Source organism: Musca domestica, unplaced genomic scaffold (assembly GCF_030504385.1).
Source record: "Musca domestica strain aabys unplaced genomic scaffold, Musca_domestica.polishedcontigs.V.1.1 35, whole genome shotgun sequence".
NCBI lineage: Eukaryota > Metazoa > Arthropoda > Insecta > Diptera > Muscidae > Musca > Musca domestica.
The window spans coordinates 3,786,962-3,803,310 of record NW_026712315.1 but is presented as its reverse complement, the minus strand read 5'-3'; the positions used below and the strand labels follow the sequence as shown (position 1 = coordinate 3,803,310).

The 16,349-nt window shown below is 32.6% G+C and overlaps 1 protein-coding gene across 1 annotated transcript in view; it reads left to right on the top strand.

Moving 5' to 3' along the window:
• The first annotated feature begins 772 nt into the window (after nucleotides 1–772).
• Nucleotides 773–16,349, top strand: part of LOC101895174 (uncharacterized) — a 350,871-nt gene continuing 335,294 nt past the window's right edge. The window contains exon 1 of the mRNA XM_059125852.1: nucleotides 773–958. The gene's annotated coding sequence lies outside the window, so the exon portion shown is untranslated. The remainder of the gene's footprint in view (nucleotides 959–16,349) is intronic.

Here is a 16,349-nt window from a genome sequence, read left to right as displayed (position 1 = left end):
AAGAGAGATATGTCTGAGAGAGATTTCAGTGTAATCGTGTCTGATTTGCGAAAATATATATTCCCTAACATCTTAGTCCATTTGTTCGACAATATTTCTAAGTCCTGGTTTTTGCATCACGATCTTGTAGACAAGCCCTCTTTTAGATTCTGATTAATGTCGCCCCTAATTCCTTCTATTAGGTCGTCTGTACCTGTTTTGTATCTTCGTATTTTTCGTGTTTTTTCTTCTTAACTTGAGGCACTTTCGCCTGAATTCATCGATCGAGGTATTCTAGCAGTACCCAGTTTTCGCCAACTTTTTCACAAATCAAAAAAACAAAATAAAATTAATAATAATAAAAATTATATATAAAAACAATAATATTTATAAATATATGAAGTATATGAAAATCTGTGAAAATATATTAACCTGTGAAAATTTGTTTCAAAGCTCATAATAAACTAATGACTTCAAAGTGCTAAAAACAATATATAAAACCACATTTATAAAAAATGAAAGAGCAAAATGCAAATATTTTTTGAAAACTTTATCTTCAACTTCAGAAGCAGCGGTTTAACAAAAACAAAATAATATTTTTAACAATATGTTTTATAAACTAACCATTCGAATCCAAGGCAATTCCTTGATTTCCCTAAGTTAAAAATTAAGACATAAATTAAAAAAAAAGAGAAAATAACGCTTAACTTTGATTTCAAAGTGAAAAATTAATTATTATTTTTTTTACCAAACATTGAAAAAATGAAAAAAAATAAATTGAATAATTTTTTAATATTTTAAACCACCAACAAGGAAATCTGAAGCCGAAAAAAAAAAAATAAAAAGATACGTGATATATAAAAAAAAAACAACTTCGTATAATTAACTGTGTATAACCAATATCGTTTCTTCAACATTCTCTACAACAACAAGAAAAGAGCGCCAGCGAAACTGCAAGACAAAAATGGATCCGAAAATCGTAACGTACCCGAATGAAAACAATAGTAGAATGAGAAAAAAAAACAAATTTTAGAAAAAAAAACAACACTTTCAATGCAAAAAAAACTGCAATTTTAAAATTTAAACTAACAATTTTTAGATGCATCACCAAATTTATATTTTCACACATATTTTTTAAAACTAAACAAAATATCGTGTTTTTTTAAGAATAAAGTATTTTTCTGACACATTTTTTCAAAAATTCTCACAATATCACAATTTTGACACCATTTTTGATATAAATTAATTTTTTTACGAAAATCCATAAAAGCAAATTAAAACGAATATTTGGAAATTATAAGAAATAATTTTTAATTAATTATTACTTATGAAATTATAGAGGAAGAAATCTACTTCTATTTCTATACATTTATTTGTTGATATTAAAAAATAATAGTAATGGGATTAATCGTGAAAAAAAACTGTTATGGGCGGGACCTTTTCAATGTTGAATCAAAATATTAAAGTGTGTTTCTGTGTTAAGCAAGAATGCAATTTGTTTTATTATTTTTTTTATTTTTTACAAGAAGGGTTAATAACATTAAAAAAATATATCAATTAAAAAAAACTAATTATAATAAAAAAAAAAACAAGTTTCCCACTGAAATATGATTATTTCCTACATACTCAATATTTATACCAAATTAGTATTGAAATCAAATATTTAGTATATGCCCCGACTTACATCATTATACCCTCCACCATATTATAGAGGGTATATTAGGTTTGTCATCCCTTTGTCTGTCTATCCGTCTGTGGAAATCACTCTGGCTTCCGAATAAATTAAAGTAGGTTGATAAAATTTTACTCAAATGTATGTTTGCTCTGCAGGCTTTTTTCGTATTGAAAATAAGTTATATACAGGGTGAGATAAAAAAAACTGCAACAAAGTCAAACGCCATAATATTTAATTTTTTTAAATTTTTGAATGAAAGCAAAAAATGTCTTAAATAGCATCAAATTTTATTACAATTAAGTTTAGATTTGTTCGATTCGCACGAATTATGGCATTCAAATGGCCAATGAAACCGTCACACGCTGCCCGAATGTTGCTCTGCGGTATTTTGGCCCATTCCCGGCGAAGCGCTTGCTTAAGGTGATCGACACTTTGGCATTTTTAGTGCCAACCTTGCTCTCCAAAATACTCCAGACATAACAGTACAACGGGTGGAGATCCGGAGAACCTCATTTGTAACCATTCCAGTGCGATGGTGCTGAGCCCCTCTGGATTGTCCAAGGTCTGCGGCCAAAATGTTTGCGTGTTCAAGGCTTTACACCCTCCAGAATATTTTCGCGATAATATTCGGCATTTATTCTGATGCCACGGTCGATATATACGAGCGGAGAGCGACCATCGGATGTTATGGCGGCCCACCTCATCACCATGGTCGGCGCATCAGTTCTGGTGCCCAACCAAAGGTGCACATTTTCAGCTCACCTCTTTGGCAAGTAAACACGATCATTTTATTCGTTTACAAACTGCTAGACAACGAATGTTTTCTCATTGGAGAAAACCAATTTAGGTAGGTCATCACTTTCGGCGAAGCGAAGCAACTCTTTAGCTCTTTTGAGTCTATTTTTTTCTGTTGCGGCGAAAGTTCTTGCACTTTTTGGAAATTCAATGCCTTTACCCCGAGCTCATTTTTATTAATATTTGCCGAATGGAATATTGCGATATGTTCAGCTCACGAGCCATTTTTTGGCCAATGCGAGGCGGTTTCGATCAAGTCGCTTCTTTATTTTTCGAACCATTTCTGCTGATGTTGCTGTTTTCTTCCATCCACTTCCTTGACATATGTTGGGTTACGCTAGCAGTATCATGGAAACGATCGATGGTACGAGACACAAAAGATTTATTCTCATTTAAATGCTGGAGTGCTCTAACGATAGCCACTTGTGGTTTTCCAGCCAAATATAAAGCAATCACACTATCACGCTTGAGTCCCATCACGAATAACTTTTTTTTCGAAAAAATTCTCACCAGAAGGCTTTTGTACGCTTGTAAAGCTGTCACTGGAATAATTTTAACTCATTATTAATTTAGCTGTCGGACGAGTGGCTTAGAAATGACAGCTGTCTAAATTTGGTTGCAATTTTTTCATTTCACCCTATATAGGTCCATGTTTAGGTATAGTCCCCATGTAACTGTACCTCTCTATATTCTGTACTTTCCTAATTTCAGCGACATTATTTACCGGAATTGTTTCAAATTTCGTATTTGTAGTTCCAAATGGGTACTGCAGAATGTGACAAAAAATTGCTTTTACGAGTTTACGACTTCGTTAGACCCCAAAATAACGGTAACTTCTTATATTTGGCATTTTTAAGATTTTAATAGAATTTTAAAAGGATTAAACGTTTTATTTATTTATTAATAAATTTTTATTTTTATTTATTTATTTATTTGACTTTGTTTGTTTATTTATTTATTTTGTTTTATTTATTTATTATTATTATTATTTTTTTTTTTTTTTTTTGAAAAACAAATTCATTCCAAATGGTGAAGTGCATTCAAAGTTCGGCCCGGTCAAACTTACTGCCTTTTAATAACCATATTTAACCCATAATACTTCCTAGAAAAAAATAATTGGTTACATTACCAACAATTTATTCCATTTAGAGTTATAAGAGGATAACATTTCATCGCTAATTATTCACATTAAATAAAAAAAATCTTCTTAAACATTTGCAAAAATTTACCTCAGCAGCTACATTATATTTATCTATGTGTTGGTGTGAACCGCACACTTCCATGCCCCATGGAACACCGACAAAGCCCACAGAAAGCTAAAGCAAAAAACAAAAACATTTTCCATCTCTCTCTCACTCTCTTTGCCATGCTCAGCTCTCAAAGCGTAATCGTGGATATTATTTATTTATGAGCCTTTTTATTGTTGTGGCAAATGACAAAATAATTACTGTCATGTTTTAAGGGGATTTGGAGCTTGTTAAAATTATCCTTTGAAGCTAAGCGGTGACAAAGAGCACAACGAGCGGGGAGGCTAGGAAGATGGAATTCTTTGCAGAGTTAATAAATTTAGACACCAGAAAAGAGGGCCGGGGCGGGTGAAGATTTGGGAAATTGTTTGTGGTCGTTGTTATGGGACGTTTTTTCGAGATGGCATTTTGGAATGTTTTTAATACCATTAGGAATAATTGAAATTTCATTTGTATTGTACCCTGAGGGGATCTATTCCTCTAAGGAATGCAAAACTTGGATAGGATTGGCAAAACTTGGTATTGTTTTAGAATATTTTTTTTTAAATATTAAATATATCAAATAAATGAAAGTATTTTTCTTTTTTTCTATGAATATTTGAAAATTAACTTTACTCATACTAATATCCTTATCTGTATTAGACGAAGTATGAAAATGAAATACTTCGGTCGACTATATCCCACGCATATTTTAACATTTTCTTAAAATTATCGGATATCTCATATAAAAGGGGCACGTCGCAATATTTATATTATATTTATTTACATGCTATACGAAATGCACAATACAGGGACACTCCTTCGCAATCTTCGCCAAAGAGGGTTAAACGCTTATAATTGGCTAGGTCGTCGTATAGCCCCTGAATATCGGAACCCCCAATAATTGGTATTTTGATTATTATTATTATTATTATTATTATTATTATTATTATTATTATTATTATTATTATTATTATTATTATTATTATTATTATTATTATTATTATTATTATTATTATTATTATTATTATTATTATTATTATTATTATTATTATTATTATTATTATTATTATTATTATTATTATTATTATTATTATTATTATTATTCTTATCATTATCACAATTTTTTTAACTTGTTTTATTTTAAAAACAGGCATACCGCTCCATACATTTTTATGGATTTAGAAATGCACTTGCATATTTAAGGATGTTTTGAAAAAATTTTATCTGTACAGAGACTGTGGAAGCATTTTTTGCAAGGACCAACCCAGCTACAATTGTAGATGTTTAAGGATTTTCTCCAAGGATTTCCAGACTAATATTGCCAAAGCAATATTCGCGGATTTTTGAATAATATTTCAAGGAACAACCGAGTTATTATTGTAGAGTTTTAACGAATTTTCAAAAGAACTATCTTAGAAAACAAAAACAAGTAAAAAGGCAAAAATTTGGTAAAAATTTGGCAATGTTCAAAAAATAGAATCCGTTAAAAATTCTGTTAAAATCATAAAAATACCGAATGTAGCCGTATATTAGGGTCTATAGGACTACGTGAACATGCATAGGAAACTTTTGTCATAAGTTATTGCAATATCCAAATGCGAAACTTAAAACAAATCTGTTTATAATGAAGCTAAAATCATCAAAATACCAAAGATACGGAGAAACCATGGGTGTTATGAAACGTGAACCTGCATAGACAATTTTCTGGCATAGGCTGTAGTATCCATTATCATTGTTAAATACCAAATACCGGTAAATAATGTCGCTAAAATCATCAAAATATCCAATATCTGGATGACCATTATATGGGGGCTATACGAAGACGTTGACCTGTCTGTCTTAGACTGTAGTATCCATTACGAACTTCAAATACCAAATTTGAAACAAATTCCAGTAAGTAATGTTGCTAAAATCATCAAAAACCCAATATTTGAAGGTCCCGTTATATGGGGCTATACGAGGATCTGGACCAACATGGCCCATTTTCTGTCTTAGGCTGTAATATCCATTACGAACTTCAAATACGAAATTTGAAACAATTCCGGTAAATAATGTTGCAAAAATGATTAAATTATTCAATACCAAAAATCCTGCAGACATAATACACATTTGAACAAATTTTTATCAACTTACTTCATTACATTCGGAAGCTAGAGTGATTTCCATAGGCGGACAAACGGATGGACACCGCTAAATCGAAATAGAATTTTATGCTGATCAAGAATATAAGTACTTTGTGGGGTCTAAAATGGTAGTTTTGAGGTGTTGCAAACGGAATGACATACTTAATATACCATCCATACTATGGTGGAGGGCATAAAAAATTTCGAATTGTTAAGAATTTCTTCAAGGACCAAATGTTAAGAACAATGAGTATTTTAGGGACAAATATTGTCCTTGCAGTAAACGGAATATTTTGAAGAGTTTTTTTTTTTAAAGACTATAAAAAACAATATAATGAATTTATTTCCAAGGACTATCAAATTAATAGGCGTGAATTTTTAAAGACATGTTTTAATGACTTTCCTAGTAATTAACGTGAACCTTTGAAAGATATTTTTTAAGAAACGCCAAAGGCGTTTATTCAATGTCTTTTAATATAAAAAGCCAAGATTTAGGAGCATATTCCTTCAAGGACTATTAAAGCAACAAGAGCTATTCAAGGGGTGCACTCACAGCAAAGGTAAAAAAAACTTTGTCTGCTTTCAATTCGCCAAAAATCTACATATTTTCTTAAATCCTTTTGCTTATCAAATAAGAAAACTAGGAGAATTTTGCTGTAATTTTATATATCAATGTCATATATTTGCCTTTTGTCAATTTTGAGAATCTTTGAATTAAAAAAAAAAAAAATTAAATATTGAAAATTCAATTGCGAAAAAATAAACTCTATATATTTAGCTTACTTTCCTTATTGTTAATACAACATCATCCATTTCGCCCAAGCTTTTAAGGCAAACCAATATCATTTGCAGTGACTGTTCATTAAGAGGTAAATTACCAAATAATTGCCCGCTGCTGTTATCTGGCCGAAATTAGAAAATAATTGAATTTAATAACAATTTGTTACACTTCGTTAAATTTTCCATAAGTGATTAGGACATTTCTAATTCAATTACCAGGAATACCTGTACATCTTCAATTTGTCGAGGAAGCAAAAAAAAAAATTATATAAATTAAAATCTAGCAAAAAACAGAACTTCATACCTTTTCATGATTTTTTCGTAATTTTTTCTTTTTCCTTTTCTCAATTTACAGTTTATGATGGATGTCATTAGATGTCGTCACACGCATGAATGAGTTTTGGAAACAATATATGGATTGAAATGTATCATATCATACATGGTATGTGTGGACATACCAGTATTCCAACATATCGTTTACCATGTGTGTGTGTGTGGGGGGGGGGGGGGTTTCTATGTGTGTGTGTGAATTTGTTCCCATAATCATAAGTTATTTATTTCTGGGAATTATTTCTTGTTTCATTTTCAATTTTTCGGAATAATAAATTCCTTGCCAAACAAAGCAAAAAATTTACGGCTATCAAATATCTTAGATTTATACCTACCTATCTACCTTGTAAATAAGTACCCGGGTGCGTATGATTGATTTGAAAATATAAAAAATTTTTGATAAATTATTCATACGCACCCGAGTGATTCGTTTTGTGGCATTACATGGATTTGTTATCTTGTTTATGAGTTTTCCTTTTAATTTTCACAACTGCACGAAAAAAAAAAAAAAACAGAAAAACAATTTCATTAGACACAGAAAACTTATTGCCTGGATCTGAAAGTAAATAAATTGTTCAACTTTTGCAACAAAGAGGAAAAAAATATTATTATGAAAAGTGTTTTTTTTTTTGGTTTAATGGCACCAAATTGCTTTACCATGTTCAATGGGATTACCCAGCCACGGTGGTAGTGGCTGGCAAATGCCATGGGAAAATGGAGATAAATGTGGAAGATATTTTTCCTGCAAGTTATTTTCATGTGAGACAAGATGTGTATCATATTTGGAGAAGTGTCTCAATTTTGTCAATGTTTAATGGCATATGGTGCCAAGAATATCAGTTGGAAATGTCTTCATCGATACAAAAAGTAATATAAATGTACAAAATCCAAATTTCTGATTCATTTTTGCATTATTGATGAGATTGGAAAACAAGGTATTTAACCATTCAACCACACATTTCCAAAATTTTTCTGAAAAACTCCAAGATGTTAGCTGAAATCCTTCACAAAATACCAAAAGATACGAAATGTAGTGATTTTTAGTACCCTTCTAACGCGAATTTCCAAAAAATAAGCCTTATTTCACCCCTGCCCACCAACGTTGGTCCACATGCAAAATTTTGAGATTCTAATTGATGACTTATTCATCAATGTCCAAGCGAAACAGCTTATGCTACAATCTCGAGATTTTCACATGGGTCAATGTTGGCGGGCAAGGGTGAGATAGGGTAGGGTTTTTGGAAATTCTGATAAGAAGTGAAGTGAACGGAAATAGCTACAATATTGACATTTCGTACAAAAATGTTGGAAATGTGTGCATAACTACGGTACTAAATGGTACTAAATTCGTAACAATCTAATTTAGGTTGAACGGCTTGGCCTGGATTTTTAAAACGTTCTTTTTCCTGGTATCTGCTAGTGGGTAGGTTTAAGATATATAATTGGGTTTGGAAATGCATTCAGCAAATGTACGAAAGGTATTAAATGTTACTGATATTTCTTGAAAACTTTTATGTGGCATTAGGATCACTGAGTTCTGGAGGTGGTCTTGGAAATATGTACTTAATGATGCTAAACTTGGTATATGTGCAAGGGTTGAGTTGGAAGTCAAAAATATGGCATTAGAATCACCTTTGTGTGGTTTAGTAGATACATAGCGGTGGATTTAAAAATACGTACTAAGAAGTACAAACTAGTAATAACTTTGGTATTCGGGGTAAGGAAAGAAATGGCAATCTGAAAAATTGAGCGTCAAGCATTAACAAAGACCTAAAATGGTAAAGACTAGACAAAATGCATTTTGAGCAATTGGTTTGTGTCTACAATACATAGATTAACAGCTCATGGCAAAGACATGTTAATATAAAAACCACAATTACAGAAACGTATAACAAATAACAAATAAAAAATTGAAAAATCCAAAATTTTGGTTTCAAATTTCTATTCCATGTGCCTTTCCGAAAATTTGCATATTGTCTTAGCGGTTTAAATCAGTTAACATTGGTAACTATGTTGTTATGATATGGTAACAACAGAGGTATTTTCACAGGGTTACCATATTTTGACTCTGTCTTGTCCTATCTTTACACTTCTATGTCTTTGGCATTAATTTTGTATGGGATAGGCAAACTAAAAGGTTTTTTTTTTTGAAACTCCAACAATTTGTGTACCAAAAGTACTGAAATGAACTAAATGTTGTACCACTAAGGAATTATGTCAAGGGTATGTGGAGAAATCTTCAAATTTGGTATGAGAATCAATCCTGGGATATAAGGTTGATAAACGTAGATTCGAAAACTGTGGTTGTAGAAAAAGTACTAAATGGTACTATGTTTGGTATTAGATAAAGGGATAGAGATACAATTCTGAAATTCAGATATTTAAACCATTGATGGTACATGTGTTTAAAGTTTGCGTTCTACGATTTTTATCCTTGAAATATATCTTGAAAAAAAAATCCAGAATTCTTGTGCTTTACTGAAAAAATATTTTTCAAAATCCAATGTTTGTACAAAAATCCTTGAAAACTGATCATTTCTTGTCCTTGAAGTCCCTGAAAAATATTTGGAAAAATTCATGATTTTTTGCAAAAAATCCAGGTTCACCATATCCACCACATCCTTAAAAAATTTCTAAAACTATGAATTCTCTAATTTATTTCTAATCTCTCTACCCTCCGCCATACTATGGAGGGTATATTAACTTTGTCATTTTGTTTGTAACTCCTCGAAATACTCATGTCAGACCCAACAACGTATACGTATTCTTGATCAGCGTAAAGTTCTAAGGCGATTTAGCGATGTCCGTCTGTCTGTCTGCCTCTCTGTCTGCCTATTGTAATCACGTTATCTTTCGAACGAATTGAAATAGAAGGCTAACATTTTGCATACATGTTTATTTTTCCAGTAGGCAGGTTAAGTTCGTAAATGGGCCATATAACGGTACCTCCCTACCGGAATTGTTTCAAATTACGTTTCAAGATTTCGTAATGGGAACTACAGTCTGTGACAGAAAATTATCTATGCAGGTTCAGGTCTTCGTTTAGGTCCCATATATCAGTACCTCTATATTTTCGGTATTTTGACGAGTTTAGGTACAATACCCACCAAAATTGTTTGAGATGTCGTATTTGAAGTTCGTAATGGATGCTACTGCTTGTGACAGAAAATTGTCTATGCTGGTTCAGGTCTTCGCACAGCTCCGATATAAGGGAACCTCCCTATATACGATATTTTGATGATTTTAGCTGTATTATTCACCACTTATTTCTAGTTTAGAATTTGAATATGGTAATGGCTTATGACAATGCCTATGTATGTCCACGCCTTTTAGACCTCAATATAATGGCTTTATTCCGTATTTTTCAAATTTTAACAGAATTTTTTAAAATTTTATTTTTTGAAAATTTTAAAATTCGTTCCAAATGGTGGAGGGTATTAAAAGTTCGGCCCGGCCGAACTTACCGCTTTTTAACTTGTTTAATCTTTGGGTTTTATCCTTGAAATGTATCTTAAAAAATCCAGAAGACTTGTACTTTACTGGAAAAATATTTTTCAAAATTCCGATTCTGCTCCTTAAAGTCCATGTGTTTAAAGTTCTCAAAATATATATTTATAAATCAAGGTTTTTTTTCTTGATAACCATTTCCAAGATTCTGCTTCCATCTTTTAAAAATTCTTGAGAAATATTTTTAAAAATCCATGATTTTTGTTGTTGAAAAATATCTAATTAAACCTTGAAATATATTTACAAAAATCCATAATTTTTTTTTTTTTTTTTTTTTTTTGAAAAATGTTTTTTAAACGATCCAGAAATCTTGTTCTTGAAGTCCTGGAAATGTATTTTTAAAAATCCACGATTTGTATTCCAAAAAAAAAGCTTGAAATCTTGTTATTGAAGTCCCCGAAATACATTTTTAAAAATCCAATATTTTTGTTCTTGTCCTTTAAAAAATTTTTTAATTTTTCTTTTAAAAGATCCAGAAATCTTGCTCTTGAAGTCCTGGAAATATGTTTTAAAAATCCAATATTTTTGTTTTTGATTTTTTTTTCTTTTTTTTAAGATCCAGAAATTTTCTTTTTTAAATCAACGATTCCTTTGTCTTTGAAAAATACTTTTAAAACCCATGTCCTTCTTTTTCATAATTTATCAGGATTTTTTTTTAGAAATCCACGATTCTGATTGCTTCTATGAAAAATATTTTTGAAAATCCAAGATTCTCACCTAGAGATCCCCGAAAATATTGGTTAAGACCACAATTCTTGCAATAAGGTCCTTGGAAAATGATTTTCCTAATCCATAATCCATAACACAATGTGATTGAAAAATATATTCAAACATCGAATAGTTTGGGTCTTGGACAAATATTTCTAAAAACATCCAAGATTCTTAACTGAGTGTCCTTAAATAATATTTTTTGGCTTTATTTCCTTGAATTTGATTGAATAAATACGAAAAAATAGTATTCAAGGACCTTCAGTTAAGAATCTTGAATTTTTTTGTTTTTAAATATTTTTTCAAACCTGACCTCGAGACTATAAAGAAGATAAAAACTTTTTCCAAAAAATTATTAGGCCTCTTATATTATTTTTCTAAAACTCAGCATTTTTGACATAGGATCTCGCAAAACAAAAGAATTATTAAATTTTACCTTATTAGCAGGGTTTTTATTTTATTATTTTTTTTTTATTCTTAACAATCGTTGTTCAAACAATTTAAATTTCCCAAATATATTTAATAACTTGCGACTAATTGAAGAACGTAAAGTAAATTCTCTTCCATGAAATCCAACATCAAACAGCCATTTTCACAAATCCACGACAACAAAAGTATTCTCTCTGTGCTTTTAATCTTGGGATTTTATTCATTGTTGACGTCCTCGGTTTGTCCTTAGAAAAAATGAATGGGAAAATTTAACAGGAAACCCTGTTCGGATATAGACCTTTTTTTCCCCAGCCATCCATTTGGGTTGGAGGTATTTTTCTGTTTTTTTTTTTAGAATTTCCTAAATATGTCTTTAATAGATTTATCCCCACATCATTTGCGGTTTAGTCAGTTATCTTTGATGGGTTGCTGCTGTTGTTGTTGTTGCCTCTTCTTATTTGCCAACAGTAACTGTCACTGACACATTGTTTGCCTTTGATATGTCAAAGATATGTAGGTGTATATGTTTTGAAGATATGGAGCATTTCAAGGATAGAATTCCATGAAAATGATAGAAGAAATATGCCAATCTAATTTTGGTTTTTTTTTCTGAGAGAGAATTGAAGTTTAGGTAACGTTCTTGGTGGCAAAGAAACCACCAAATCAAAATCTGCATGGCTAGTGGGGAGGGTTTGCCTTGGGGGAAGCATTTTTTAACCAAAGGTAGAAAATTAAGAAATAAAATAACAAATGGAAAAATTGTTGCAAATTTTTGGGTAGACCGTCAATGATTTCAGATATGAAAATTAAATTATTTTCTTACGACCATTGTTCTAGTGTTATGATAACATTTAATTATCGCTTTACAAATCGGTATTAAGAAAAGAGTACAGCAATTGAATGGCTTAAGGATTCATCAACGGCCAGACGAAACGGCTGAAGCTAGAATCTTGGGTAAGGGTCACACTTGGTCCAAGGGGGTCAGATTAGGCTGTGTTTTTTTTTTTTTTTTTTCAAAATTCATACTAGGCGGTATGAAAAGTATAAAAAGGTACTACAAATGGTGCCCTTTGTACTTGTGGAAGCAGTAGAGCAAGAAGCTTTAAATTTGGGACAATGACTTATGATGAGTTTTTGGAAATTCGCACTATACAGGTTGAGATGAAACCAGTAAAGAAAGTCCTAAAGTCGGGCGGGACCGATTTTATGATACCCTACACCACTTTGCTAATTTAGTTGAGCTCCACATAACAATAAAAAGTCTTTATGGGAGAATTCGATAATACACCCTATGATTACAATTATAATATAAAGTTCAAACGACTAAATATGCCGAAGCATTTGTATCTGCTAAATTCGGACTTGTATTGTCCATTTGGTGCAAAATTAATTAGAAATCAGATAAAGGAATATATGTAAGCTATATCTAAATCTGAACCTATCTCGATAAAATTTGACAAAGATATTTCTGACCTGTATTTGATATATTTTCCTGTATATCGTTGTTACGGAGTGCAGATTACGGCTGCGGAGGACAAATATAACAAATCGGATGAAAAATATATATGGGAGCTATAGCTTTATCTGAACCAATCTTCACCAAATTTGGCATACTACCTACTACTAGCTTCTAGACTAAATTCGGTCGTATGTGCCAAATTCCATCCCATTTGGGCAAATATTAGACGTTTGGTGCACAATAAAAGGTAAATGTGAAACCAAATCTGAACCGATCTCGATAAAATGTAGCAAAGGTATTTCTGAGCTGCATTTGATATATTTCCCCAAAATATTGTTGTTACAGAGTGCATATTACGTCTGCGGAGGACAAAAATAACAAATCGGATGAACAATATATATGGGAGCTATAGCTATATCTGAACCGATCTTCACCAAATTTGGCATACTACCTTCCAGGCTAAATTCGGTTGTATGTGCCAAATTACATCCCATTTGGGCAAATATTAGACGTTTGGTGTACAATAAAAGGTAAATCGGACGAAGTTATATATGGAATATATATCCAAATCTGAACCGATCTCGATAAAATTTAGCAAAGGTATTTCTGAGCTGTGTTTGATATATTTCTCCAAATATTGTTGTTACAGACTGCATATTACGACTGCGGAGGACAAAAATAACAAATCGGATGTACAGTATATATGGGAGCTATAGCTATATCTGAACCGATTTCGATCAAATTTGGCATACTTATTTTCAAAATTCCATACTATTCGGACTGATATTACACGTTGGGTGCACAATAAAAGGCAAATCGGACATATATATATATATATATATATATATATATATATATATATATATATATATATATATATATATATATATATATGGGAGCTATATCTAAATTTTTACTGATTATCTCCAATTTCAATAGGATTCGGCCTTGGCCCAAACAAATGTTGTTTGCAAAATTTCATCTCAATCGGATAATAAATGCGACCTGCATTTTGTTCACAAGAATACATGGACAGACGTACGGACGGACTGAAATGCATAAATCAACTCAGAAAGTGATTCTATGGAGATCTTCAAAAGGAACTATGGGTCTATCTCGTTTCCTTTTGCCTGTTACAAACAAATGTACAAAGACATAATACCCTATACATACCACCTTGTGGTATGGGGTATAAAAATTGCAACCAATTATGACTGCTATCATTTCTAAGCAACTCGTCCGTCAGCTGTTAAAATTATTCCAGTTACAGCTCATAATATTGTTTATAAGCGTACAAAAGCATTTTGGTGAGAATTTTCCAGAAAAGAAGTTATTCCCGATGTAATTCAAGCGTGATAATGTAGTTTCTTTATATTTGGCTGGAAAACCACAAGGTGCTATCGTTAGAGCACTCCAGCCACCATTTAAATGTGTATAAATCTTTTGTGTCTCGTACGATCGCTCATTACCGGACCGTGATACTGGTAGAGTAGCCCGATATATGTCAAAGAAGTGGACGGAAGAAAACAGTTACATCAGCAGAAATGTTTCCAAAAGTAAAGAAGGGACTTGATAGAAACCCTCATAGCAGTGACCGAAAAATGGCTCGTGAGCTGAACATATCGCACTATTCCATTTGGCAAATATTGAAAAATGAGCTCGGGGTAGCCATTGGCCATTGAAATTTCAAAAAGTGCAAGAACTTACAACGCAGCAGAAAAAAAAATAGACTCAAAAGAGCTAAAGAGTTGATTCGCTTGGCCGAAAGTGGTGAACTGCCGAATTTGGTTTTCTCCGATGCGAAAATATTCGCTGTGCAGGAGTTTGTAAACAAACAAAATTATCGTGCTTAGTGACCAAAGAGGTCAGCTGAAAATTTGCACGGTAAACCTTCGGTTGGCCACCAGAACTCAAGCGCCAGCCATGGTGATGGTGTGGGCTGCCATAACAGCCGAGCGATCGCTCTCCGCCCGTAATAATCGACCGTGGCATCGGAATAAATGCCGAATATTATAGCGAAAATATTCTGCAGGGTGTATTAAAGCCTTGGGCACGCAAACATTTTGGCCGCAGATCTTGGACATTCCAACAGGACTCAGCGCCGTAGCACTCAGAACGCGACACCCAAGAATGGTTACAAAATGAGGTTCCTCGCTTCATTTCCAGCGCACAATGGCCAGCAAAATCTTCGGATATCAATCCTTTGGACCATTGTGCCTGAAGAAATTTGGAAAACAAGGTTGCCACTAAAAATACCAAAGTGTCGATCGTCTTAAGCAAGCGCTTCGCCCGGAAAGGACCAAAATACCGCAGAGCAACATTTGGTCCCTCGCTTCATTTCCAGCGTACAATGGCCACTAAAGTCTCGAGATAACAATCCTTTGGACCATTGTGCCTGAAGAAATTTGGAAAACAAGGTTGGCCCTTAAAAATACCAAAGTGTCGATCACCTCAAGCAAGCGCTTCGCACGGAATGGTCCAAAATACCGCAGAGCAACATTCGGGCAGCGTGTGACGTTTTCATTGGCCGTTTTAAGGCCATTATTCGTGACAAAGGTTACCAATTCGATAGAACTGGAAATATGAAATTACCACACATTACCACAATCAAAATTAAAGTTAGGTTATTGCTGTTGGCTAGGGTAAGGATGAAGAGTTATGGTTGGAAATTATGGATGGCAGGAATTAGATTTGGGTGTGGTTTTGGAAATACGTACTAAAATGTTCTAAAGTGTACAATATTTTCTATTTGGGTAAGGGATTGAGGTGGAAGTCTAAAATTTGTCATTTGGAGCACCTATTTTGAATGGAGGGGGATTTGGAAATGCGCACCAAAAAAGTTCGATGTTGCTGTTTTCTTCGGTCCACTTCCTTGACATATGTCGGGCTAGGCTACCAGTATCACGGTAAGGAGCGATGGTACGAGACACGAAAGATTTATTCATATTTAAATGCTGGGGTGCCCTAATGATAACCACTTGTGGTTTTCCAGCCAAATCACACTATCACGCTTGAATTCCATCACGAATAACATTTTTTCTGGAAAATTCTCAACAAAATGCTTTTGTACGCTTGTAAACAATATAATGAGCTGTCGCCAGAATAATTTTAACAGCTGTCGAACGAGTGGCGTAGAAATGGAGGCAGTCTGAAGTTGGTTGCAGTTTTTTCATCTCACTCTGTAATTTCGGCATTTTGGTCTTTTACTTGTTATCAATCAACTAAAATTCGATTCATTGACTTTTTAAACCATTGAAATTTAAACTGACTTCGATGTTTGACATCGATATGAGGCAATGGATCCAAATGAGATATTGAAATCCACTGACCTAAAT